Genomic DNA, 27,248 nt, shown 5'->3' on the forward strand with positions numbered 1-27,248 from the left:
AGCTTTGGATTTCTTTTTCAACAATCCTTTGGCTATTCAGTCTCTTTTTGGGTTCTATACAAATTTTAGGGTTTTTTGTTCCAGTTCTGTGAAAAAACGTCGATGGTATTTTGATAGGGATTGTACTGAAGGCGTAGATTGATCTAGTAGCATAGACATTTTAACAATATTTGTTCTTCCAACCCATGAGGATGGAATATTCTTCACTTTCTTTGTGTCTTTCTCATTTTCTCTTATGAGTATTCTATAGTTTTCTGAGTACAGATCCTTTGCCTCTTTGGTTAGATTTATTCCTAGGTATCTTATGGCTTTGGGTGCAATTATAAACAGGATCAACTCCTTAATTTCTCTTCCTTCTGTCTCATTGTTGGTGTACAGATGTGCAACTAATTTCTGTGCACTGATTTTATAACCTTACACTGTACTGAATTCTTGTATGAGTTCTAGCAGTTTTAGGTGGGGTCTTTTGGGCTTTCTATATGAAGTATCATGTCATCTGCAAAGAGTGAGAGTCTGACTTCTTCTTTTCCATTTCTAGTGTCTTTTATTTCTTTTGGTTGTCTGATTGTTGAGGCTAGGACTTCTAATACTATTTGAACAATAGGGGTGATAGTGGACATCCCTGCCGTGTTCCTAACCTTAGGGAAAAAGCTCTCACTCTCTCCCATTGAAAATGATATTTGCTGTGGGTTTTTCATAGATGGCTTTTATGATATTGAGGTATGTACCTTCTATCCCTACACTGTGAAGAGTTTTAATCAAGAAAGAATTCTGTACTTTGTCAAATGTTTTTTTTTCTGCATCTATTGACAGGATCATATGGTTCCTGTCCTTTCTTTTATTTATGTAGTGTATCACATTGATTGATTTGCAGATGTTGAACCAACCTTGCAGCCCAGGAATAAATTCCACTTGGTTGTGGTGAATAATCCTTTTAATGCACTGTTGGATTCTATTGCTAATATTTTGGTGAGAATTTCTGCATCCATGTTCATCAGGGATACTGGTCTATAATTCCCCTTTTTGATGGGGTCTTTGCCTGGTTTTGTGATCAAGGTAATGCTAGCCTTATAAAAAAAAGTTTGGAAGTTTTCCTTCCATTTTGATTTTTTGAAATAGCTTCAGAAGGATAGGTATTAATTAATTTATTTATTTATTTATTTTCAGCATAACAATATTCATTGTTTTTGCACAACACCCAGTGCTCCATGCAATATGTGCCCTCCCTATTACCCACCACCTGTTTCCCCCAACCTCCCACCCCCTCCCCTTCAAAACCCTCAGGTTGTTTTTCAGAGTCCATAGTCTCTTATGGTTTGCCAGGTATTAATTTTTCTTTAAATGTTTGGTAGAATTCTCCTGGGAATCCATCTGGCCCTGGACTCTTATTTCTTGGGAGATTTTTGCTTACTGCTTCAATTTCCTTGCTGGTTATGGGTCTGTTCAGGCTTTCTATTTCTTCTTGGTTCAGTTTTGGTATACATCTCAAGGAATGCATCCATGTCTTCCAGACTGTCTAATTTGTTTGCATATAGTTCCTCATGATATGTTCTTATAATTATTTGTATTTCTTTAGCGTTGGTTGTGATCTCTCCTCTTTCATTCATGATTTTATTTATTTGGGTCCTTTCTCTTCTTTTTGATAAGTTTGGCCAGTGGTTTACCAATCTTACTAATTCTTTCAAAGAACTATCTCCTAGTTTCGTTGATCTGTTCTACTTTTCTTTTGGTTTCTATTTCATTGATTTCTACTCTGATCTTTATGATTTCTCTTCTCCTGCTGGGTTTAGACTTTCTTTGCTGTGCTCTCTCCAGCTCCTTTAGGTGTAAGGTTAGGTTGTGTATTTGAGACCTTTCTTGTTTCTTGAGAAAGGCTTGTAGAGCTATATACTTCCCTCTTAGGACCTCCTTTGCTGTTCCCAAAGACTTCAAACAGTTGTGTTTTTTTTTTTTTTCTCATTTTATTTATTTTTTCAGCGTAACAGTATTCATTCATTTTGCACAACACCCAGTACTCCATGCAAAACGTGCCCTCTCCATTACCCACCACCTGTTCCCCCAACCTCCCACCCCTGACCCTTCAAAACCCTCAGGTTGCCCCAACCTCCCACCCCTGACCCTTCAAAACCCTCAGGTTGTTTTTCAGAGTCCATAGTCTCTTATGGTTCGCTTCCCCTCCCCAATGTCCATAGCCCGCTCCCCCTCCCCCAATCCCACCTCCCCGCAGAAACCCCCAGTTTGTTTTGTGAGATTAAGAGTGATTTATGGTTTGTCTCCCTCCCAATCCCATCTTGTTTCATTTATTCTTCTCCTATCTCCTACCCCCCCATGTTGCTTCTCCATGTCCTCATATCAGGGAGATCATATGATAGTTGTCTTTCTCCGATTGACTTATTTCACTAAGCATGATACGCTCTAGTTCCATCCACGTCATCGCAAATGGCAAGATTTCATTTCTTTTGATGGCTGCATAGTATTCCATTGTGTATATATAAACAGTTGTGTTTTAATCCTCATTTGTTTTCATAGACTTTTTACTTCTTCAGTTTCTTGTTGACCCATTCATTCTTTATCAGGGTGCTCTTTAGCCTCTATGTATTTGAGTTCAACTTTCCTCTTGTGATTGAGTTCTAGTTTCAAAGCATTGTGGTCTGAAAATATGCAGGGAATGATCCCAATCTTTTGGTACTGGTTGAGACCTGATTTGTGATGCAGGCTGTGATCTACTCTAGAGAATGTTACATATGAACTCGAGGAGAATGTGTATTCTGTTGCTTTGGGATGGAATGTTCTGAATATATCTGTGAGGTCCATCTGGCCTAGTGTGTCATTCAAAGCCCTTATTTCCTTTTTGATCTTCTGCTTAGGTGATCAGTCCACTACAGTGTGGGGGGTATTAAAGTCCTTTACTATTATTGTATTACTATTGATGTGTTTCTTTTATTTTGTTATTAATTTGCGTATATAATTGGCTGCTCCCATTTAGGGGTATAAATATTTACAACTGTTAGATCTTGTTGGATAAACCCTTTAATTCTAATATAATATCCTTCCTCATCTCTTATTACAGTCTTTAGTTTAAAATCTAACTTGTCTGATATAAGGATTGCCACCCCCACTTTCTTTTGATGTCCATTAGCATAATAAATAGTTTTCCACCCACTCACTTTAAATATGGAGGTATCTTCAGGTCTAAAAGGAGTCTCTTGCAGACAGCATATCGATGAGTTTTGCTTTTTTATCCAATCTGATATCCTGTGTCTTTTGATTGGGCCATTTAGCCCATTTATATTCAGGGTAACTATTGAAAGATATGAATTTAGTGCCATTGTGTTGCCTGTAAGGTGACTGTTACTATATATTGTCTCTCTTCCTTTCTGGTCTATGTTCCTTTTGGGTTCTCTCTTTGCTTAGAGGACCCCTTTAGATATTTCTTGTAGGGCTGCTTTGGTGATCACAAAATCTTTTTGGCCCTGTTTTTCCTGGAAGTATTTTATCACTCTTATTTTGAATGATATCCTAACTGGATAAAGTATTCTTGGTTGCATATTTTTCTTTTACTACCTTGAATATATCGTGCTAGTCCTTTCTGGCCTGCCAGGTCTCTATGGATAGGTCTGCTGACAGGCATGTTTCTACCCTTGTAGGTTACAGACCCCTTGTCCCGAGCTGCTTTCAGGATTTTCTCCTTGTCTCTGAGATTTGTAAGTCTCACTTAGATGTTGGGGTGTTGACCTATTGATTTTGAGGGGGGTTCTCTGTGCTTCCTGGATTTTGATGTCTGTTTCCCCAGATTAGGGAACTTCTCTGCTATAATTTGCTCCAATATACCTTCTGCCCCCTCTCTTCTTCTGGGATCCCAATTATTCTAATATTGTTCCATCTTATGGTATCGGTTATCTCTCGAATTCTCCCCTTGTGATCCAGTAGTTGTTTATCTCTCTTTTTCTCAACTCTGCTTTTAAAGAACTTTCAGCCATCAGCTGGCCCTTTTGTTATCTTCAGAGTCAGGTGACCTGAAGAAAAGATTCATGCTTCATTAACTCCATACTCTCTTCTCTTTCTCACCTCAACTCTGTGAATATCTTCTAATTTCCCTGCTTTACTTAATCTCTTCTCATTAAAATCACCCAGAGTCCCCACTTGCTGAATCTGTGAAACACATTTCTGTTCTTAACTTCTTAATTTGTGTTTGGCATTTTTACATGGTAATATCCCACCCTATTCTCCTTTCACATCCCTTGCTGAATCTTTACTACTTCTCCAGCTATTCCTTCTTGCCTTTTTTAAGGGGTTCTTTTTTTTTTTCTGCCTTTTAAGTACTGGCCTACTTCAGATACATGGCAATGACACTTTATTATCTCACTCCAGATACTCTACTTGATCAGTCACATTTTCCACCATCCTAACCACTGTCCTAACCACCATCTGGATCCTAAGGACTTAAAAATCTAGAATTTGGCTTAGAACTCTATTTGACTCCCAGACTTAGATATTCAGATGTCTATTAGACATTGTTATTGGGATACCTCAGTGGTCCCTCAAACTCAACATAACCAAAGAGAATGCATTATTTTCTTCCACTTGAATTGGCTTTTCCTGTACTTACTCTTTTAGTAATATATTCAGGCTGTATGTATATTTCTCTCACATAAATTGTCTTCCCTTGCATTTATTATTTTACACCACCATCCTTCAAGGCAGCCACATCAGAAATCTGAGAGTTTTCTTAGATACTGCCCTCATATTCAGCCATTACAAAAAAATCTCCTCCTCCTCCCCTGTTAACCCTCTTTTTTCTTCTTTTTCCTCTTCTCCTCCTCATTCTTTTTTACTATTGGGATCATAAAAAATATTTATTGAGTGCATGCTATATGTTAGGTACTCATAAGCTTTATCAATTCTTATCTCATTTAATTTTCACAATTCCTCAGTCTTTTTCAAATATGTCTCCTTTATTTCATCCTTATAGTTATTACCATGTTTAGGCCCTTGTCATTCACTAAACCAGACTCTAAGTTCCCTGAAGAGGATCATGTGTGTCTTTGTTCCTCAATGTTCCCAGTGCTTAGCATGATGATTAGCACTTAGTATTTCCTTAGGAAGTGTCCACTGAGGAAACAAAGTATTTTCACTATTTAAAAATAGGTAGATGGCCATATACTTTAGTATCCAAACCAGGAAACTTCTGAGATTGAAACAAGGCACTATCAATAATTATTCTGGGTCAACAGGAATTGGGACTGCTCCAGACAAACTGAGACAAAACATCACCTAATAAGCAGACTACTTATGTATGCTAGAGGGGTTTTTGGCAACTTAATTCCATTTTCTCCTTCCATACTCTCCCTGGGATGTGCTCGCTTCAGCAGCACATATACTAAAATTGGAACCATACTCTCCCTGGCAGTATAGGAACTGGAAGCTTGGGAACTACATTTTCTGGAATCTCTGCCAGCAGGGTTGTGGTGCTAGATGAAAACAATGAGCATCATTCATGTAAGATTTCAAAGACAAAAAATAAATAGAAACTATCATTATTCCTTTGAGGTAGGTAGTCACATGTGTTTTCATAGAATGCAAATGTGAAGTATTGCCAACAGTTTCCAAGTATCATCCTATAAAATACTCAGTTTAGTGCTGTGGGCAGCTGAAATCATTGGTGGCAATTTCTGTAGTTCCTGTGCTTCATGATTTTCTGATTACTAATAGCTACATACCTGATCTCTATCTCATGCCTTCCAAAGCATTAACTCTTTTTGCTATAGGCTCTAATTCCCTAAATTAAATCCCTTCCTGTTTGAAAAATCTAAGTTCTGTTCTTATTGATACACTATGAAAGAATACATAACTGTAGAACCTAAATACATTAACTTTATGAAGAGGCACAAATCATTTGTTTCCACATCTAAATGTATAAGTATTGGTTTTACTGTGTATGCATAAAGAATATTATATAAAATTTTACACATATGCTTACTGTTTAGTTCATCTAGAAACTGACGGGGTATTATTTAAATTAACAGACTCAATAGCAAAGACTAAGGATTAATGTCTTAAACTAAGAGAAAAAAAATTGTTGATATGTAACCTATGTATGCATATCTATCATTCCTTTGAATTAAAATGACCTATATCTGTTAGTGAGTGATAATCCTTTTGAAATTTATAAAGACAGAGGGACTGCCAATCATTGGACCTATAAAGACCTGGGTACACATCATCATTTTCTTACACCAACATGCCTGATGATGCACAGGGTTGTACTAAAGTGTGCAAGAGTGGATGTGAAACAGAACATTGACTCCTGAATTTGTTAATCATCATATTTTCATATAAAATGATTAGCTTCTTTTCAGCTCTTATTTCAGAAAAAAATAATACATACACAAACCTACTCATGCAACACATTATCTTAAAACATTTATATTCATATGATTAGAGATATGGATGGACTGTATGTACTAAACTGTCACCCTTTCCATTTGAAGGTAATGTTCAATGGAGAAGCACTTGTTTCCATCTCAGTGACTATGGTGAAGATGGGTTAATTTCCAGGGATGATGTATAGTCAATGCAGGTGGCAGAGCTAGCTTATTCCACAGGCAACATTCAACTCCTGCCTGAATTGAGACATTCATCACTGTGTTCTGCCTATTCATGCCTCTGTCAACAAATGAAGGTCATGTTACTCCCTCCAATTTGTGCTAGCAGGAAATGTGAGTACAGCAAGCAATCTGAACTGTGAGTATGAATTGAGAGGAAGAACTTCCGGTGAGCCTTTACAGGACTGAAGTCTAATTTAGCCACTTTTCATTCAGATTAATTTATGGAAAAGAGGAAGAAGAAAAAGAAAGTAAGTGGAAATTCACCTTTATGAATACTTACTCTGGGCCAGATTCTGTGCTCAATAATTTCACATATTTCTTTACTGATTTATCACAACATCCTTGAAGAAGGAATTGCTGTTATCCTCACTGTATAATAAGGAGGCCTGTCACTTATTGTCTCAAAGACTTAGAGCAAAGTTTCTTCCCTTTCTCAGCATCAGTTATTTCACCTGCCAAATTAGAATAATAATCCCTGCCATATATCTGGGCATTTTTCACACATGTAATGGTTGCTTTACATTTTCCTTCCCTGATAGACTACCAGCCACATTAAGTTTTGAAAACCAGACTTGTCTAATGCCAAAGGTCCTCTTTTCTCAGAGTCTACCTTAGAAGGGGCTTTAAAATAAGAGCTCACCTAGACAATCTAAATCCTCCTCAGACACGTGCTCATCCCTAGGCAGAAGCCACGTTCAGTACAGTGCAATTAGAAGCTTATCTTTCCCACTAAAAATGCTCATACGTCAAAGACCAAAGAAGAAAACTGCAGAAGAAAAGCAGCCGGTGATGATAAGCAGAGAAGGTCACCTTGCTGTTGATGAGTGCTGGCACACACACATCAAGGGACACAGAACAAACCTGAGTAAAGGTCAAACCCATCCACTTTGTGTGCCAGGAACTAAGGCTAGGGAAGAATCTACAAAGAAATACCATGAACTTTTAAAGTTCTATACTTATGACCAAGGGTCAGTTGTTGGTCTCTGTAGATTCACTGTAGGACATTTGCCTCAGCTTCTTCTCAGTCATAGAGAGCAGAGAATGGAAACCCAAACTAAAAACTGCCCCCGTCTACAGAGCCAGAACATATCATCCAAAGATAATAAGAATCATCATAACAGTTTGTAATTGCTTTAAGCTTCTCCCTGTAATTCAGACAATCAAGCAATAAATACAGTTCATGTATTTGTACTTCTGAGGAAGATGTGAACATCTATGCATTTGAGTTCTGTGTGCCTGGGCCTCTCTTTTACTTCTACATGCCTGGCAGAAGACTGTTCAACATGCCCGTGGACTAGCTGGGAGTCACTATGTTCTGCACCTGCCAGTAGGCACCAGGAGAACCACAGTGCAGAAGACAACAACCTGGGACATTGGGAGACATTGGCTATGAAACTGAGACCAAACATGACAAGAGAATAAACATAGACCTGAAGGAATCCTGACAGAGGAGAGGTCAATTTCGTCTGGAAGAACTACAGAGGCTTCACTTTGGAAATGGGCTGGACATTGTGGGATGTGATGGGTTTGAGTAGAGGAGCAGGAAGAGAAGGGCATGCTGAGCAGGGCACATAACATCAGCAAGGGCACAGAGGTGAGTTAGGAGGGTTTGTGGAGGACACAGGGTAAGACCACCTGGTGAAGTAGATGTGTCTTAAAGAGAAATGAGATTCAGCTGGTGTGTGTCCTGGGCCCCGAGTCAGAAAACATGGGTTCTGGTACACACTGTGGTCTCTGTCCTTGCACAGGCCACATTCTCTCTGGTCTTACTTTATTCACGTGAATAAGCAGATCGTTCCACTAGATGAGCTTTATGATCTCCTTCCAGCTGTAGCAACTGAGATCCCTTGATCTTCAAAGCTCCTAGGGAGAAGGCATACATCTCCATTTGTGGCTAAAGGTCCAGGAAGAAACAGAACGAATGCCACAAAGAACAAACAAAAAAAAAAATTCTTTTTTTTTTTTTTTTTAAAGCACAGATGAGATCCTCTGGAATTCCTTAAGCCTGATGGAGGAAGTCTGGGTGGTTTAACATTAGGTGCTGGAGGCTCACAATTATTTTCACCTCAGGACTCACCGTCCAAGGTTGGTGGGGTTTGAAAAAGTCCAGCTTAGTATTCATTTCTTTTCTGCTGCACATGCTTTTGATAGGAAGACAAGCTTCAACAGTCACATCCTCTATAACAGGTCATGCACATTTCTTTCCTTAGAATCCTTTCCTCTTGAAGATGCTTCCTCACAGACAAGGTTCTCAGAACTGGCCACTGCAGAGGGCCTGCCTCCAATGGGCGGTGCTCAGAATGACAGGCATTACCTCTGCTTCCTGGCAGATGATTGGGGTCATTGTGCCGAAGGTATGGTGGGAGCCTATCTGTCACACGCGTAATTCACACAGCAGATAATCTTGTCTGAGTCTCAGTGCAGCCACAACAAACATAACATCTTAAACGTTTATATAAAACAGGTATTTTTACAAAAAACTATTTTTATCCAGATGTATTTCTTTTTATCCAGATGTAAGGAGAACACATAGGAAAATCCATTTTTAAAGACCAAATAAACCTAAGACTATGTACACACACTCATCAAGAAAAGCTTTTAAGATTTTGATTTTATTACTACTATGCAGCATCCTCAGTTCATACTTTAACTGAAGGAGGAGGCACTTCTGTTTGATCATTTTTATCTCCTCCCCCTTAGCAAGTGTCTGCTTTTTAAATTGGCCAGCTGTTCTTAACGAGAGGCAGGATGACCAAAGTTTCCTTTTCCTGATCATGTCTTACAAGGTTTTAACTGCTAGTAGTATGACTTCCACCATTGTATCATACAAGATTTATCTTCCTACGTTTGTGAAGTCAACAACCAAGGTTTCGTCAAAGCTGGAAAACAGCATCCGCACTTGAATGTTTCTCACGGTTTCAAGCAATAAATCACAGGGAGAGAGAAATAAAAAGGCATTTACTGAAATTAAATCATCTGCTTAGAAACAGCACATTTTTTTCCCAGTCTGGAAGATTTGAAAAGAAAACAAAACTCTGGTTGTGTATGTAGTAGACAAGGGAAAATGCTGATCCGTCTGAAGTAACACGTACATCAAAATTTTAAGACATAAGACTTGTGTAGAGTAGTAGGAATAAGATTTATTTTAAAATGTAATGCAATGAGAAAAGATAAAAGATGATTTGTTTTCTCTAGCCAGCTTCTAGTAAGTAAAGGCAGGGGGCAGAGTATTTAAACTGCATCTGAACACAAAACCGCAGTACAGCTAAACATAACAGAACTACCTCACAACTGAACTAGTGCATAGCAATCAGATCCAAAAGAAACAACAAAAAAATGTTTGAATCTCTTGGATGTAGATCAACTCATTTCGTACATTTTTGAATCTAAAACAAACCCTACATAGTTGCTGACAGACAGTGTGGAACAAAATATCACTTCAAAGATGATCACAGCAATTCACAATGACAGGACAACTCCCCATCCTGGGAATTCACTTCATGCCATTAAGTTACTTTTTATAGCAATTGGAGAATTATGAAAAATTTGCCACTGTGACCACAACTAATCTCTCCACTTGAAAAAAAAAATTACTAAATAAAATATGCCTTCTTCCAAAAGAGGAAATAACTGTCACTTTCAGCATGTGTCTATCACAAAGAACTGAAAGCAGCTCACCTGGGAGACTGCCTAGGTAGAGGAAGTTCTCTGAGTTAGCACTGATGCAATATTCAAGATGGAGCAAGGAAGGACAAAAGAAAAATGAGTAAGTGATTAAATACGGGCTAAATGATTAACAAAAGGATAAAATCCAGAAACAGTCTAAAGACAGTAACCAGATCAAACAGATGGAGACGTGGACCACTCAGCTTTATGACATGCACCCCAAATGTCACTTCTCCTGCTTGTACTTCCCTGAGACAGGGCCCACTTTTGCTTGGTTGTGTCTTTCTATCTTCTTTCTTTCTTTCCATTCTCTTTAGTCATAGCCAGTAGCTACGCTTCCTTACCCATGGTAGGTTTCTGTAAGAGATCAAGGGCCTCTGTGAACAGATCCCCCCCCCCGTGAAGCATCCCATGGCCCTCTCACTTGCTCGGGGTCAGTTCTGCTAAGCCTGACAAACACTATCCATATCATCTTGTGTTGGTTGCTGGACATGCAAAGATTAAAAGTCATGCTAAGGAAGCCCAAATCTGACAATGGGAAAAAAGAGTACATGTAACATAGGAGAGGTGAAAGAGTAAGGCGTAGGTAGGTATCTGCAAATAGCTACAGCACAAAAAAATCCCTGGATAGACAGAGCAGGTGTTGCCCCCATGGAAGGATGTGAATGACCTGCACATGCCCATTTCCCATAGGACTCCTATCTGTGCCCACTCAACCTACCTCCACTCCTTCCAGGCCACTGACTAATGCTGACTAACATCATTCCCCATTCCATTCTCCCTATTTATATCCCCCAGATTTAAATGTAGTAACTCTAAGTGTCCTTGTTAATATATCCATCCCTCATAGAATGACCTTTATTCATTATAAAAAAAAAAAGAATAGTACGTGGGGGTAAGTCAGGTGAGTGTAAGGCTGTAAGTGTGAATTACAAGCTAGATAACAGAATTGCATTGTTTATCCCTCTAGCAAAGGCCATTCTAAAAACATGCTCTCTCCAGCTTCATAGAGGAACAGAGATGGTGCTTCTCCTGACAACTTCTTTTTCATCCTCCCACTGTCACCCCAGGCTCTTTCAGTGACCAGTACTCTGCCCACTGTCCTTCAATGACAGGCTGGCTTCAGAACAAGCCCAGATAGAGTGTCATGAGGAACTTAGCTTTGGTGTTAGGGATTTGTTTCTTTTTCAGTGCCAGGTGTTGGGGGTTGAGAGAATGGGGGATGGAGGAGACCTGCCTAATAACTGTCAAGAAAAATCAGCAGAAATTTTTCCAAGGCCCTCTCCTGAAAGAAAAAATAAATAAAAACCCATAGTGAAAATATTTACGTGAGGGCTGATTATATAAGTGGCGTTTACGAAAGCTGGGCAGAACCACATTTTCTTTGATGGCCCAGGATTTTCTAATCTGATATGAAAATTGGGGTCATTTGTCAAAAGTGGTAATGAGATGATTCTGGGTGATAATCTCTCTGCTAGTCTGAAAAAAATCTTTGGAAAACTAATAAATACCTGTACCCAGACCACTTAGGAACTGCATTGCCAACCTGTGCAGAAGGTGTGATGTGTGCTGGGAAGGGAACTAGCAGTGGCTACAGAGTCATTTCTCGACCAGCCAGCCAAAGCGATACCTTGAAAGGGAAAGGAGGTAGGGAGGAATGACTTCTCTTCTCTAGGGCTCTAATCTGTACCTTTCTGTCAGTGTTTCCAAACCTAAGATCATGCAAGAGACTCAAGGAGCCAATTTCAAATAGTATAAAAAACATTTAAAAAATGTACCTTTATAAGTGAAATGGTTCCCTCAGCAAACTAAATTGGCAAATTTAATTTCTTTGCTCTTGGTTGAAAGAAGATTAAGTTGATACCGTAACACTGATCATCTCCTATAAAATTATGTTATAAAAATTTGTGATTGACAAAATTAGAAAATAAATCATTAGTTAATAATTTTTTCTCCAAAATATTGCAGAGCACATAAGATAAAAATACAGAAGCTTGATGGTATAATGATTGGGGGCTGCTGGCCTTGACCAATCATGCTTTTCTGGGTTCTTCTTATCTCCTTCCCCATTATTCCCTGACAGTGGGGACCTCCCAGACAGGACTGTGCCTTGATTTTCCAGTCTTGTCTTCTCCAGATGTCAAGCATAAAGCTGAATGAAAGGTGTTTTGCTTCTTTAGAAAAGAAGTAGGACTGGTTGCTCAAGTTGATGCAGAAGGGAACTTTTTCTCATAAAACTTATAGAAATGCTTAGAAAGTATGCATTTTCCCCATCATGTAAATTTACTTAACTGTATGATTTTTTTCCAGCTTTATTGAAAAATAGTTGACTTATATCACTGTATAAGTTTAAGGTACACAGTATGATGGTCTGATTCACATTTATTGTGAAATGACGAGGTTAGGCTTAGCTAACATCCATCTTCTCATATAGATGCGATAAAAAGAAAAGAAAGAAGAATAAAGGAAAAAAATTTCTCCTTGTGATGGGAACTCTTAGGATTTATTCTTTTAACAACTTTCTTATAGGTCACACAGTGAATTTTAAAAACTATTGTTTAATGCAGAGCACAACTCAAAAAAGAGAAAGGAAAGGAAGAAGGGAGAACGAGAGGAAAGAAAGGAAAGGAGGAGGGAGGGAAACAAGAAAAAAGAATAAAAAGAAAGAAGAAGACACAGAAATCCCCAGATTTCAAAAACAATAAGGGAATTTAAGAGAGAGCAGAAAGTAAAAGCTGAAGCTACAGTAACCCATGAGATTTTGAAAACCCCAGGCTGAGAAAGGAACTGAAAAACTAGTCTAAGATCTCAGAAACCCAGAGGGAGTAAGACAAAGCAAGTATAGGTTTTCTGTGAAGGCACTTGCATACTTCACTATCTCTGTAAAAAAAAAAAAAAAAGGACTCAGTGAAGGAAGAGAAGACCATGGTAAAAAAAAGTACACACCCAGATTTTATGTAATGACATATGACTTCAGCCATATGCAGTTTGACTTAACGGTCAATGGAAGAGACAAAAGTAGAATGGTGGTTTTCAGGAACTAAGGGGAGAGGGAAATGGGAGGTAGTGTTCAATGGGTTCTGAGTTTGAGTTTTGCAAGATGAAAATGTTCTGGAGCTGGATGGTGGTGATGGTAGCACACAGCAGGGTGAATGTCCTTCATGTTGCTGAGCTATATTCCTAAAAATGGTTATGATGGTGAGCTTATGTGATGTACATTTTACCACAATACAAAAATATTATATAAATATGTGGCTAAATACAAGTAAATATTGGCTGTATAAAGTAATTAAAATTAATTTATCATGGTCTTTTATATATAAAAATATGCAAATGTATAATGTCACTATCTTTACTTCCTTCTGAAGAGAACAGAATGGAAAGGAGAGGAAAGAGTTACAGTGGAGAAACATGATAAACACTCCTCAGCCAGCTGACCAAGATAAACACCATTAGGGATAAGCCATGTTGAGAGTATACACCCTTGATATGATGTGATGAGAATAGCACTTTACCTCTGTGATCTTCTTCCACAAAACCCATAACCTCAGTCTGACCCTCAGAAAAACATTCAACAAATTGCAACCAAGGGGCATCTACTGACCACAGTGTTCCTCAAAACCGGCAAGGTTAGCAAAAACAAGGAAAGTCTGGGAAACTGTCACAACTATGAAGAGTCTAAGAAGACATAACAGCTAAAATTCACTAAGCAGTAATTATGTGCCCAGAACAGAACTAGCTCATTTAATTACCACAATAAACATATAGATAGATATCATTATAATATTTATTATGTATATGGGAAAACCAAGGCATGGCACATTTACACAACTTGAGAGGTAACATAGCCAGTAAGTAGCAAAGCCAAAATATAACAACCCAGTAGTCACAAACCTGGGTATAACTAAAACACTAGTTAACAATAAAATACACAATTGAAGAGGATGTATTGGAGCAATTTATCATTGCTATATTATTTAATTCAGACAAACATATGTGTGAAATTTTAATAGCAACCACTAAAAGAATAGAAAGTGTGCAAGTTTCCAAATAGCGGAGGGAAAGATAGGGAAAGAATGAAAGAAAACAAGTAAATCTAATGAAAAGCAAAAATTTAGGAAAAATTGAGGAAAAAAGAAGCAAAAATAGCAACCTTAATAGAAAAAAAGTTTGAATCAACCAAAACACCATCACCTAGATAAGTCCAAAATAAAGGAATAGAAAAAGAAAGAGTAACCAAAAGAAAGTTGGTTCCATGATATTAATATAAGATAAAATAAACTTGAGTGGAAAAAACATTATTAAGGATAAAGGTTCCAAGGCTCAACTATATAAAGCAAAACACCTTAACCTATTGTAAGCCAAGCTGATGTAAATTCAAGGAGAAATCCTGGTGGAAGATTTTAATACACTTCTCTCAAAAACATCAAGCCAATTAAAAGCTAGTAAATATATATTAATTTTGAAGAACACAATTAATAAGACTGCTCTAATGAACATGTGTAGAACCCTATTCCTGGGGAAAGGAGGCTAACATATTCTTTTCAAGCCATTTTCAATATATTCTTGTCAATACATTTTTCTAATATATATCTCTAATATATTCATTTCAATACATTTTAAAAAAATTGACAATGCAATATTAACCAAAAGTCTGTCTCAATGAATTCCAAAGACCTGGTAAACCATGTTTCACAATCACTATGTAAAAAAATTGGAACTCAATAATTCAATAATAACTTCATATTTTGGGAAACTTAAAGAAAGCTGTAATGGTTTGAAGAGCTAAAAAAGACTCATAATGCAAATGCCTTGTCTCTCGATATCCCTAGTCGCTTGTCCCCCAGAGTGTTATTCCACTTGAATTCCAAGTCAGTGAGGTGATCATCATCAGTAGTAATCCTACCACTACAGTTTTCTTCAACATTAGATGTCCTGGATTTTTCCTTGTTGCCATTCTGATAGATATGTGTTTGTTTACATTGTGTTTGACTCGCATAACAGCCCTGCAAACATATTGTCATTTATTTTGCTAATAAGGAAATAAGATATTATTATCTTATCTATAATAAGATATTATTATTATTATCTCCCAGAGATAATAAGATATACCTCAGAGGGCTGTTTTGAGGATTTAAAAAGGTCACGTAATATAATTGACAGATAGGAGACATTCCATAAATACTGGTTCTCTCCTCCCTTCTCCCAAGTGTTCAATTAATGTTTGTTGATCTATCATTCAATTAATGTCTGTTCATTATAGTACATGAAAATATAGGGCACAGGTTTCTTTTGTCATATGTTTTGCATTTTTATCAAAGATCCCTGCTTCATAAATTGAACCACTGTTTTTGTTTTTCTGTGCGTGTGTGTATGTGTGTGTGTGTTTTGCAACAACATATGGTAAAGTTCCAGAAAGATAATCAATTAAAAATTCCTCTAACTCTTCATTTGTGGCCAAAATGACATTCAAATGATTTTGTCAAAAATTATTCAACTATGAAAGATGAATTCACACTTTCCTCTTTCAGAAAAGGAGTAATTGCAGCATGAAGCACTTGATGAAATATTTCTTTGTTCTAACGTGCTGCCTGAAACAAGTGAATTTGGGATGGCTAATGGATATATGGTGATGAGAACAGAAAGATAGCCTTTGAAACACTTCCTAATTATATTTTCACACACACATTAATCACAGCAATAACTCAGAATAGTTTCAACTATATTTTAAATATATTCCTTCTAGAAGATGCCATTCAGAGGAAAAACAATCATACAAGCATCCGTGGTCATCGTCCTCTATTTTCTATGCATGAGGATTTTCTGAGAATGCCTAGAAATTGTAGGGTTTTGACCACATTAAAAAATAGATTTCTTGAGACCTCAGCCACCAGGGTAAATTGTAAGCAGTAAACACTAGATTTGATTCTTTATTTTCCTCACCTTGATTTTTTTTTCTGTATTTCAAACAATTTACTTTATAGTGGATTATGTTGCTGTCAATAGCTATTTCATGTTTTTACTACCTTTTTCTTCAGGTTTATTATAAATCTTTGCATATACAGTGTTACTAGGTTAAGGACGTCAGCAGTGAGAACAAAGTGGACAGGAAAAGATAAAGAACTCTCCTTTCCCATGTTCTGTATTATTTTAATTCTGCATCATATTTATGAAGCATCTACTAGGAGACCTCTGTGGCAGTGAGAAGAGATCAGCCTTCTATATGCTCAGGGATGGTGGCTATACCGGGATGATGGTTTCAGTTCAGCTCATTGGAATCTGCTGTTCTTTTCTTATGAGCACTACTCTGCTGGGGGACATCCCGACCAAGCTAAACTATGCAACAGAATGTAGTCAGAGACAGACTCAGTCCTGAGATTATATCCTCTACTGCAATACCCACCCTTGTTTTGGCCACTAGTGTTTAACAGTACTAGTTGTTATTATCAATAACCTAGTGGGGGCCAGGAACTGTCTAAATTATATCAAATTATCCTATCAACTATTGAAGATTACACTGTTCCCATTGTAAGGAAGAGGAAACAGATCTAAAAGACTAAATAATTTGTCCAACATAATACAGCTACTAAGTAGCACAGAAAGACTTGAATCTAAAATACTGTTAACATGGAATATATGCTTATTTTGCTACACAGCCTGTCTCTCATTTATCTGCAGATTTTGAGTTATTTAAGGAGTGAGGAAGGAGATGTAAAGTTGAAAAGTCCTTGGGACCTGAGTCACAAGGTGTAGTCTGGAGATGCTGGTGTCCGGGCCACGGCTTAACATCAGCTCATCAATAATGATGATCAAATATGAGGAGAGCATCAGCAGGATTACAAGTAAGTCATCTAGTAATAGTCAACCTCGTTCAATACTTTATTTAGCCTGTCATTGCTACCACATGCCTGGTAGAAACTTTCCATTCCTAGAGCTTGATTTTGAGAATGTTCACAGGGTTGGAGGGGTCTAAGAATGAATTAAATTAATACTTGTCTCCCATGACCATTTTAAAAATCCATTTAACCATAAAGGTCCAATCAGATGTTTATAGTATATTTTCTTGTTTCTTTGTGGACCTCTCTTTTTAGGCAAGTTTACTGGAACAGAGTTCATTCTAAGCTGGGTAAGCCACAGTTTTTGCAAAATGTATCATTAGCATGATGCAGAGAAGTGTGTAGGCGAAGAATATTACAACATGTGTGGAAACCCCATCACTTCCTCTTTGGTATATTTAGCATAGCAAGGTAGAAGCTGGCTGGTCAGCCCCACAGCAAACAGAATTTGCTTAGTAACTCCAAAGCTGTGGTTTTCCAGACTCTGTATAGCTGGGATTTCCCCAGGCCATTTTCCTGTGTCTTCATTCTGTTCATCATACTTCTTTACAAGTTAAAGGATGACATCTACCTCCTATTTTTATTTTAGAAAGAAGTCCAATCATGTCAATCCCATACTTAAAGTTTTCAATGGCTCTCTTTGCCTATAGCATCAACTCCAAACTTCAGCTTTGTATCTAGTGTACTTGACAAGCTGACCCTCCCCTCTTATTGGACTCATTTCCAGTTGGTCCTCACTCACCTGTTTCTCTAGACTTAGAGAAACATCCTCTACTCCTCAAACTATGCACTTTCATGAGCTCTAAATGTGTCCTTTCTTCTTTTGCCTCCTACCCATTCAAGGCTTAGCTCAAATGTCTCTGTCCATATGATGTTCTTGCTGCCTGACTATGAGTTCTTTGATGGAAGGACTTGGATTCTTTCCATTTTATTTGGCTGACATGAAATAGATGTTCCATATTTATTTATTACTGAAATAGGAGATCTCCTTTTGAGCTAATGTGTGCAACACTGTGATGATACTGTTTTTATGAGGCAGCCTACGTCTTTCCAGACAGTCCTGCCCTGGACTTCTACGGATCCCATTCGTGGGTGGGAAGAAATCTACTGGGGCGCTAAGCATACCATTATTAAGTCTTTCCATACTCCTTCCTCTCCAGGATAAATAATACCAAAGCTTCCGATTCCTCTAACAACACCACATTTCTTAGCTTTCTAAGAGCATGCAGGCCAAATCAAAGCAGATGTGGGGGAGGAAGCTGAGCGTACTGTGGGGAAAGGGGACCCTGAGACTCACCTCTCTCGGCATTCATCTGCCATCCCTCTAGGCTCTTTGTCAGACAGGAAGGAATTGCTCACAGTCTGCATGCCACTGGGCCTGGGTCTTGTCTATTTCTACACAGAAATGGTGTATTCTAACTAACCGATTAAACAGTAACAGCAATACTCATGCCAGCCTCGGGTTCTGAAATGAGTACAGAAGCTCCCACACCACAACCAAACTAAAAGGCAGAAGAACTTCTAAGGGATTCATTTTACTGCATCTCATGGACATATTTAGAAGATCAGTCTACACACAGTTTGTCTTTTTACACATGTCAGTGAAAATGTCTATGTCAGCTGATGAGGTGTAAAGACGCCAGTACTTTATTGAAACTTATAAATGTGATTAAACCTCAGGAAAACTCAGCAATTCCCAACAAAAAAATATGTATCTGCTATAGGTCTTCCGGTAAAGCCAGACAAGCCCCTAGAGTAAATAACATATCTGAATAAAAAAAATGAGAAGATCATCCTCAAAAAACCATGAGAAGAGGCCACAAATGCCAGTAAAGCTACTTTTAGAAGTAAAAGAAAGGAAAAAAAGAAAGAAAGAAATCAAAAAAGAAAGAAAGAAGAGTAAGCATATTCTTAGAGTCCAATTCTTCTACTGTTCCAGGTGTTTGTCTCATTAAATACAATTATAAAAAGTCAAGACTAAAATTTATTCAGAAAAATAAAAGCAAACTACCAACTACACATTAAAATTCAAATTAATAAAAATGAAATTTAATGTTGGGAGAAAATACATTTTTCAAGACTTAAAACAAGTTAATTTCTTAGTTCCACAGGAGATATATTATTCCCCAAAGGTATTGAGGACCAGTAATTTTAAGAGGATACCTTTCCCAGGGCTATCAATCTCCCTTCCTGTGTTCACAAAATAATTGTGGAGAAAGAGTATCCAAAGTGAGAGTAGGGAGATTTTGTGGCATATTTTAGGATAAAAATTCTTCTAGAAAAGAAAAATGCCACCAAATTCTGATTCCTTTGGGGCCATCGACAAACCTGGTAAAGAGTCCTTAGCATATGTCAAACATTTCTGATAATACTACTTTCATTTCAATAAAACAGCCTCAGATAGCATGCATAAGAAGTTAGTTGTTGGGCAGAGTTTGCATGGGTACAAATGCACTTCAAGAAGAAATGTAAGAATAATCTCTACCATGCCAACTAATGAAGCACTGAACGGTTCCATCTTGTCCATATTCTGGCAACCACAAGATCCCAAATATACCCTAGAAAATCTAGAATGAAAACAAATCCAAGGCTCTTTGCACTCTGTTCTATAAAGTATACGTGTGTATTTTGGGTTCTTCTTCAGCTCTGCCCACACCAGTAATGCCCCCAGTAATATCCAAAGCATACTCTACCCACTAATGTGTACACTCTCCCAACAAATGTTTTTTGATGAATCAAGAAATTACCAAGAGGGAGTTTCCTAAAATTATTTGATTATCAGATACTTTTTTTTTCCCTATATAATATCTCATCATCTTGAGGATAAGCTTCCTGGAAACAGACTGGGTGCTCTGTTCCAGTAAAAGAGTATTACAAAATACATACAAGGAAGGGGTCAGGCTGCCTGCATTTAACTTTTTTAATATGATATCTGTGTGATCTTGGGCAGGGTACTTAGCTTTTCTCTGCTTCAGTTTTCTCTTCTGTAAAATAGAAGAAGTATCTTCAGAGCTTGAGTTGTCAAGAAGGAAACAGAGTATGTGCATAGTGGAGTGCTTAGCACAATGTCCACGATATAGTAATATTCTGTAAACATTAGCTTTTAGAACTGTTACACTCAGTGGTATGGCTAAGCCCGAGGTGGTGGGGAGGACCTTTCCAAGTGGGATTGCTTTTTCTAGTCTGGGCAAGTGCCAAGCCGGTTTCAGGGCTCTAGCTGTCTCTAGCTCTACTTCTTAGGTGTCCATTTTATCAGAAGTTGTTCATTTTCCTTGCTCCATTATTCTGGATTGGACTTCTAGGACTTTTTCAAGGGAGGCTTTACTGAGGAGAAGGAAATCCTCTTCCTGGATGGATGTCTCCCTCTAAGAGAGAATCCACTGCATTCGAGGTGGGTGCCTGAAGCTCTAACTGCACCAAAGCCTTGGCATGCATGTGGCTGTGTACCCTCGTGGAATTCTGGGCCTGGAGGGCTTGATGACTCCTGCATAACTCTTCCTACTTCCCGCTTCTGCCCTGTTGTTCCTGTTGACACAATGTTCATGATAATGGCCATGCCAAGAATCATTCCTTTGGCTTTTGAGGGTTTTTTTTTTTTTCTTCTTGATTACTTAAATAATACTTTCTTATTATAAAAAAAGTAATGTTATATAAAATTAAATAAAAAGTGTATATTTCCTATAGTTTTATAAATCCTCACTTCCCCTCCAATCCCGATTGTTATTGTCAAAAATTATCTCCTTGTTTTTAATGATGTGAAGGACCAGAGGCCCCACACTCTGCTAGGAATTCTTTATTGTGCCCCATTTGCTTCAGGAATTTGTATTTATCCTTAGAAAAGAAAGCTTCAATATTGCCTTTGTGAAGATGCCCTGATCCAGCCACACCATCCTCATCCCTCCCTTCACTAGGTGCCCAAAGTCATTTGTACATATTTCAACTAAAGAACGTATTTCAACTAAAGAATGGTAATTTTTGAATTCAATGTCTCCCCCACTTCAAGGATTTTGGTGACCATGTCTATTCCTCTTTGGTACAAGGCACCTGGAACACTGACATGCAATCCAGCGCACGATAAAAATTTGCTGAATGAATGAGTAAAGGGATATATAAATCATATATTTTTTTAACACATACAATTTTGAGGCCTATAATAATCACAATTAAGACACTCAGGTTTAAATTTCTCCAGCAAGATATTTCACATATATTCTATACTTCAATAACTAAGACGTGCTATTAATCCTGATTTTCTTCCTTTGTGTAGGCTCCAAAACTCAAAATTCTAGCTTCACAGAAAATGGTAAAGTTGGAAAAATTTGGGGATGGATGGTAGTTTATTTTTCAAGTGCCAAATGAACATTTTGAAGCATAGCATCTTTGACCATAGGCTTTGTTCAATGACACCAGAACATTCCTGGAAATGACATTTCAAATAAACAGTTTTGAGTCCAGTAAATCACAAACACAAAGAAGTTTCAATAGCACGTCACAGCAAATAGCCTTCTGTTGACAGTTACTCAGGAATGACTGATAATATTTGCAAAGCACAAATATCTCTTCTGTTAGATTAATTGGATATAGTTTTAGCTGATGGTCTGGGCAAAAGAGTGAATCCATTAGAATAGTAAAAAAGAAAAGAACAAAGGAGAAGAGAGAAGAAGGGTGAATCTTAGAACTATATTCCTAAATATCAGAAATCCTCTCTAGACCAACCAGCACTTCAAATTCATGAGTCTCACTAAGGGACTTGGACATGCACGCTGCATGACATGTTATCCAAGGAACATCAGCCAAAAGGAGTTACTTTTCTTGGAAAAAAGATTGCAATGGAGCTTTCATATTTCACCACTTAAACAGTTTGGGCTTAATACAATTAAGTGATATAATTATGAACCCATTTCCCAAAGTCCCATTTCTTGTTCAAGCGTATCAGTAATTTTCAAATAGAACTCGTATGTCACGTGTTGGACCTAGCTCTTCGCATTAAAACACATAGGCAATCTACACATAGAAATCCACAATCTAATTTTGACTTTAGAATTAAAGAAAGAGTAAGACTCAATGGGTACAAACACAGGAAGTGAGGTACAAAGTGGAGACTGGGCATTTGATCTAAGTCAGAAGTGGAGGCAGGACGTGACAAGGAGAAATTCAGATGCCTCAAAATTTAGTATCAAAGTTGAAAAAGTGAAGGGATCACTGGATTTCTATCATATAAGAGATAGTAGCTTAAATAGTAAAGAGAAAACATTTACCATAGCAGCTGGACCTAGAGTTACATCAGTGTAACTAACATATTAAGTGAAGAAGCAATGTAATTACTAATGGGGTGGGGATAAAAAAATTACCATTCTCCCTTACATAAAAAATATGGTACTGTGAGAGTCAGGCTTACTATATAATAAAAGTTAACATTTATTGAGTACTTGGGTTGGGTCAGGCACTGTTCTAAGTACATTATACGAACAGACTATTTAATTTTCAAAGCAATTCTATGAGATAGAAACTATTATTATCCCAATTTAAAAGATGAGAAAACTGAGGCACAGAAAGCAAAGGGCACATGCTTAATTAGTAAGAAGCAGGGCTGGGATATGAACTCAGGCAATCTGGCTTCAGAGTCCTATACATTTTTTAACACTATGCCATGCTGCCTCTTAACACCATCTCAAAAGACATATTACTCTTTGGGGCACCTGCGTGGCTCAGTCTGTTAAGCATCCTCTTGGTTTCAGCTCAGGTCCATTGTCTCAGGATGTTGAGATGGAGCTCTGTGCTCAACAGGGAGTCTGCTTGAGATTCTCTCATTCTCTTCCTTCCTCTCTCTCTCTGTCCCTTCCCCCAGTTGTTCTCTCTCTCTCTCAAGTAAATAAAATCTTTGAAACAAAGGAAGTACTACTCTTTATTTCAAAGTTTTATTTATATGTTTACATCGGTTTTCAGAAATCTATAGGAGAGCTAAGTCCTAAATTGAAGGAGACTAGCTACTAGCTATCAAAAGCAACAGAAGTCAGTGCTAGAAAAAGATATGCACTTCACCTTTGCATGGTGTTACATTTACCTATGCAATTGAATCCAACTCAATTAACAATGATTTAGGGTCTCATGCTGAGTACCAAAAAAAGAAGATTCAAAGCCTAGAGAAGATACAGCTTTTATTCCCATCTAGAGCAGATAAAATACTCTGGAAGTTTACAGTTGAAAGAGATGAAGAAAATGAAGACCAGAGAGTTCAAGTTCCAGCCCGATGCCAAAAAAGGAGTTTGAGGCACAGAGGGACACAAACTCCAAATCAGATGGGTCTGGTTCTCTTGTTGCTCTACCACTGTTTCTAATCAAGTTGGCTGAACGCATCACAATAAAATTAACTTCCTAAATGCGTATCTGGGCCCTATAAGGAAGAAAATGTTTGATATCTGTCTCATGTCTGGAACCCACTTCATTCTGGAATGAACAGATTACCAAGGGAGTATTTTTAAGGGAAGGAAGAGAGGACTCACATATAAGGTCTCACTGATCTTTGAAGAATGTATGTTTTAAAAGGGTTTTAATTGCTGGACAATTCACCTCTCTCAAACCTCACCCAATTCTAAAAGCAGACCTTAACATTAGATGCATACTGGCACCCATATGAACAGGTACCTGTGTAGGTTCCAACACTATTAAAGGGTCTTAAGAAGAGAAGACCTGCTTTAAACCTTTCTGTATGTCCAGCTTTTACAAACTGCCTTCACACAGTGGGTGCTCAGTATGGAAGTGATGTCAAAAGTTCGAGTACTTTCAATGTAAGGTTTCCAATGAGCTTGTTTTCTTTTCCCCCCAAATGGCTCTATATCAGGTCTTTTAGTGATTTTTATTAGATCATTTCAGTGGACCAATTTTATGCATTCTTCCACCACCAGCCCTGATCTGCCAAGGGACATTTGGCAATGTCTGGAGACATTTTTGGTTATTATAGCTTGAGGGGGATAGTGCGTACTGGCATCCAGCATATAGAGGCCACGATGCTGCTGAACATCCTACATGAGACAGACCCCACAATACAGAACTATGTAGCCCCAAATGTCAGTAGTTCCAAGGTTAAGAGACACCAGCCTATTTAAAAGGAAAAAAAAAAAAGCACAACCACCTTTCTATCTCACCAATTTTAAAACACAACTAAAACATAAATCAAAATGGTACACCAAAGGTTTGCCCCAAGCAAGACCGTGTCGGGAATCTACTGTTAACATGACCAATCATTTAATGGGCTTATTTATAGGATTAGAAGGGTTCATTAAAAACGAGAAGATAATGGACATCCCTGCCGTGTTCCTGACCTTAATGGAAAAGCTTTCAGTTTTTCTCCATTGAGAATGATATTTGCGGTGGGTTTTTCATAGATGGCTTTGATAATATTGAGGTATGTGCCCTCTATCCCTACACTTTGAAGAGTTTTGATCAGGAAGGGATGCTGTACTTTGTCAAATGCTTTTTCAGCATCTATTGAGAGTATCATATGGTTCTTGTTCTTTCTTTTATTAATGTGTTCTATCACATTGATTGATTTGCGGATGTTGAACCAACCCTGCAGCCCTGGAATAAATCCCACTTGATCGTGGTGAATAATCCACATAGTATTAGAAGTCCTAGCCTCAGCAATCAGACAACAAAAAGAAATTAAAGGCATCCAAATTGGTAAAGAAGAAGTCAAACTATCACTCTTCGCAGATGATATGATACTATATGTGGAAAACCCAAAAGATTCCACTCCAAAACTGCTAGAACTTGTACAGGAATTCAGTAAAGTGTCAGGATATAAAATCAATGCACAGAAATCAGTTGCATTTCTGTACACCAACAACAAGACTGAAGAAAGAGAAATTAAGGAGTCAATCCCATTCACAATTGTACCCAAAACTATAAGATACCTAGGAATAAACCTAACCAAAGAGACTAAGAATCTATACACAGAAAATTATAAAGTACTCATGAAAGAAATTGAGGAAGACACAAAAAAATGGAAAAATGTTCCATGCTCCTGGATTGGAAGAATAAATATTGTGAAAATGTCTATGCTACCTAAAGCAATCTACACATTTAATGCAATCCCTATCAAAATACCATCCATTTTTTTCAAAGAAATGGAACAAATAATCCTAAAATTTATATGGAACCAGAAAAGACCTCGAATAGCCAAAGGAATATTGAAGAACAAAGCCAAAGTTGGTGGCATCACAATTCCGGACTTCAAGCTCTATTACAAAGCTGTCATCATCAAGACAGCATGGTACTGGCACAAAAACAGACACATAGACCAGTGGAACAGAATAGAGAGCCCAGAAATCGACCCTCAACTCTATGGTCAACTAATCTTCGACAAAGCAGGAAAGAATGTCCAATGGAAAAAAGACAGCCTCTTCAATAAATGGTGCTGGGAAAATTGGACAGCCACATGCAGAAAAATGAAATTGGACTACTTCCTTACACCACACACGAAAATAGACTCCAAATGGATGAAGGACCTCAATGTGAGAAAGGAATCCATCAAAATCCTTGAGGAGAACGCAGGCAGCAACCTCTTCGACCTCAGCCGCAGCAACATCTTCCTAGGAACAACGGCAAAGGCAAGGGAAGCAAGGGCGAAAATGAACTATTGGGATTTCATCAAGATCAAAAGCTTTTGCACAGCAAAGGAAACAGTTAACAAAACCAAAAGACAGCTGACAGAATGGGAGAAGATATTTGCAAACGACATATCAGATAAAGGGCTAGTATCCAAAATCTATAAGGAACTTAGCAAACTCAACACCCAAAGAACAAACAATCCAATCAAGAAATGGGCAGAGGACATGAACAGACATTTCTGCAAAGAAGACATCCAGATGGCCAACAGACACATGAAAAAGTGCTCCACGTCACTCGGCATCAGGGAAATACAAATCAAAACCACAATGAGATATCACCTCACACCAGTCAGAATGGCTAAAATTAACAAGTCAGGAAATGACAGATGCTGGAGAGGATGTGGAGAAAGGGGAACCCTCCTCCACTGTTGGTGGGAATGCAAGCTGGTGCAACCACTCTGGAAAACAGCATGGAGGTTCCTCAAAATGTTGAAAATAGAACTACCCTATGACCCAGCAATTGCACTACTGGGTATTTACCCTAAAGATACAAACATAGTGATCCGAAGGGGCACGTGTACCCGAATGTTTATAGCAGCAATGTCTACAATAGCCAGACTATGGAAAGAACCTAGATGTCCATCAACAGATGAATGGATCAAGAAGATGTGGTATATATACACAATGGAATACTATGCAGCCATCAAAAGAAATGAAATCTTGCCATTTGCGACGACGTGGATGGAACTAGAGCGTATCATGCTTAGTGAAATAAGTCAATCGGAGAAAGACAACTATCATATGATCTCCCTGATATGAGGACATGGAGAAGCAACATGGGGGGGTAGGGGGATAGGAGAAGAATAAATGAAACAAGATGGGATTGGGAGGGAGACAAACCATAAATGACTCTTAATCTCACAAAACAAACTGGGGGTTGCTGGGGGGAGGTGGGATTGGGAGAGGGGGTGCGGGCTATGGACATTGGGGAGGGGAGGCGAACCATAAGAGACTATGGACTCTGAAAAACAACCTGAGGGTTTTGAAGGGTCAGGGGTGGGAGGTTGGGGGAACAGGTGGTGGGTGATGGGGAGGGCACGTTTTGCATGGAGCACTGGGTGTTGTGCAAAAAGAATGAATACTGTTACGCTGAAAAAAAAATAAATAAATAAAAAGGGAAAAAAAAAAAAAAAAAAAAAAAAGGAAAACAGACTTGCAAAAAAAAAAAAAAAAACGAGAAGATACGCGTGAATTTAAACACATACGCATTTAACTAAGCAATGGAAAGCCTTCACCAAAGAGGATGTTCTTATCTTTACTGTATCTGAAGCATAGTTACAACATAAAACCTTCTGTTCATGAGGCATTTCACAGCCAGACTGCTCGGACTCAGACATGGGACTCTGACTTCAGATTGTTTCATTATTTCTAACCCCACTCAAAATCTGCCGTTTTGATCAGCACACAAAGAGGAAATGTATGGTTTTTGTTTTCAAAGAGGGTCATCAAAAACCACTTTCACTATTAGC

General features: G+C 38.1%; 1 protein-coding gene across 2 annotated transcripts in view; it reads right to left on the reverse strand.

Annotated features, from left to right (window-relative positions):
• Positions 1 to 27,248, reverse strand: part of CPQ (carboxypeptidase Q) — a 502,411-nt gene that overhangs the window by 161,255 nt on the left and 313,908 nt on the right. The window lies entirely within an intron of this gene.

This window comes from Meles meles, chromosome 1 (genome assembly GCF_922984935.1).
Source record: "Meles meles chromosome 1, mMelMel3.1 paternal haplotype, whole genome shotgun sequence".
NCBI classification, from domain to species: domain Eukaryota; kingdom Metazoa; phylum Chordata; class Mammalia; order Carnivora; family Mustelidae; genus Meles; species Meles meles.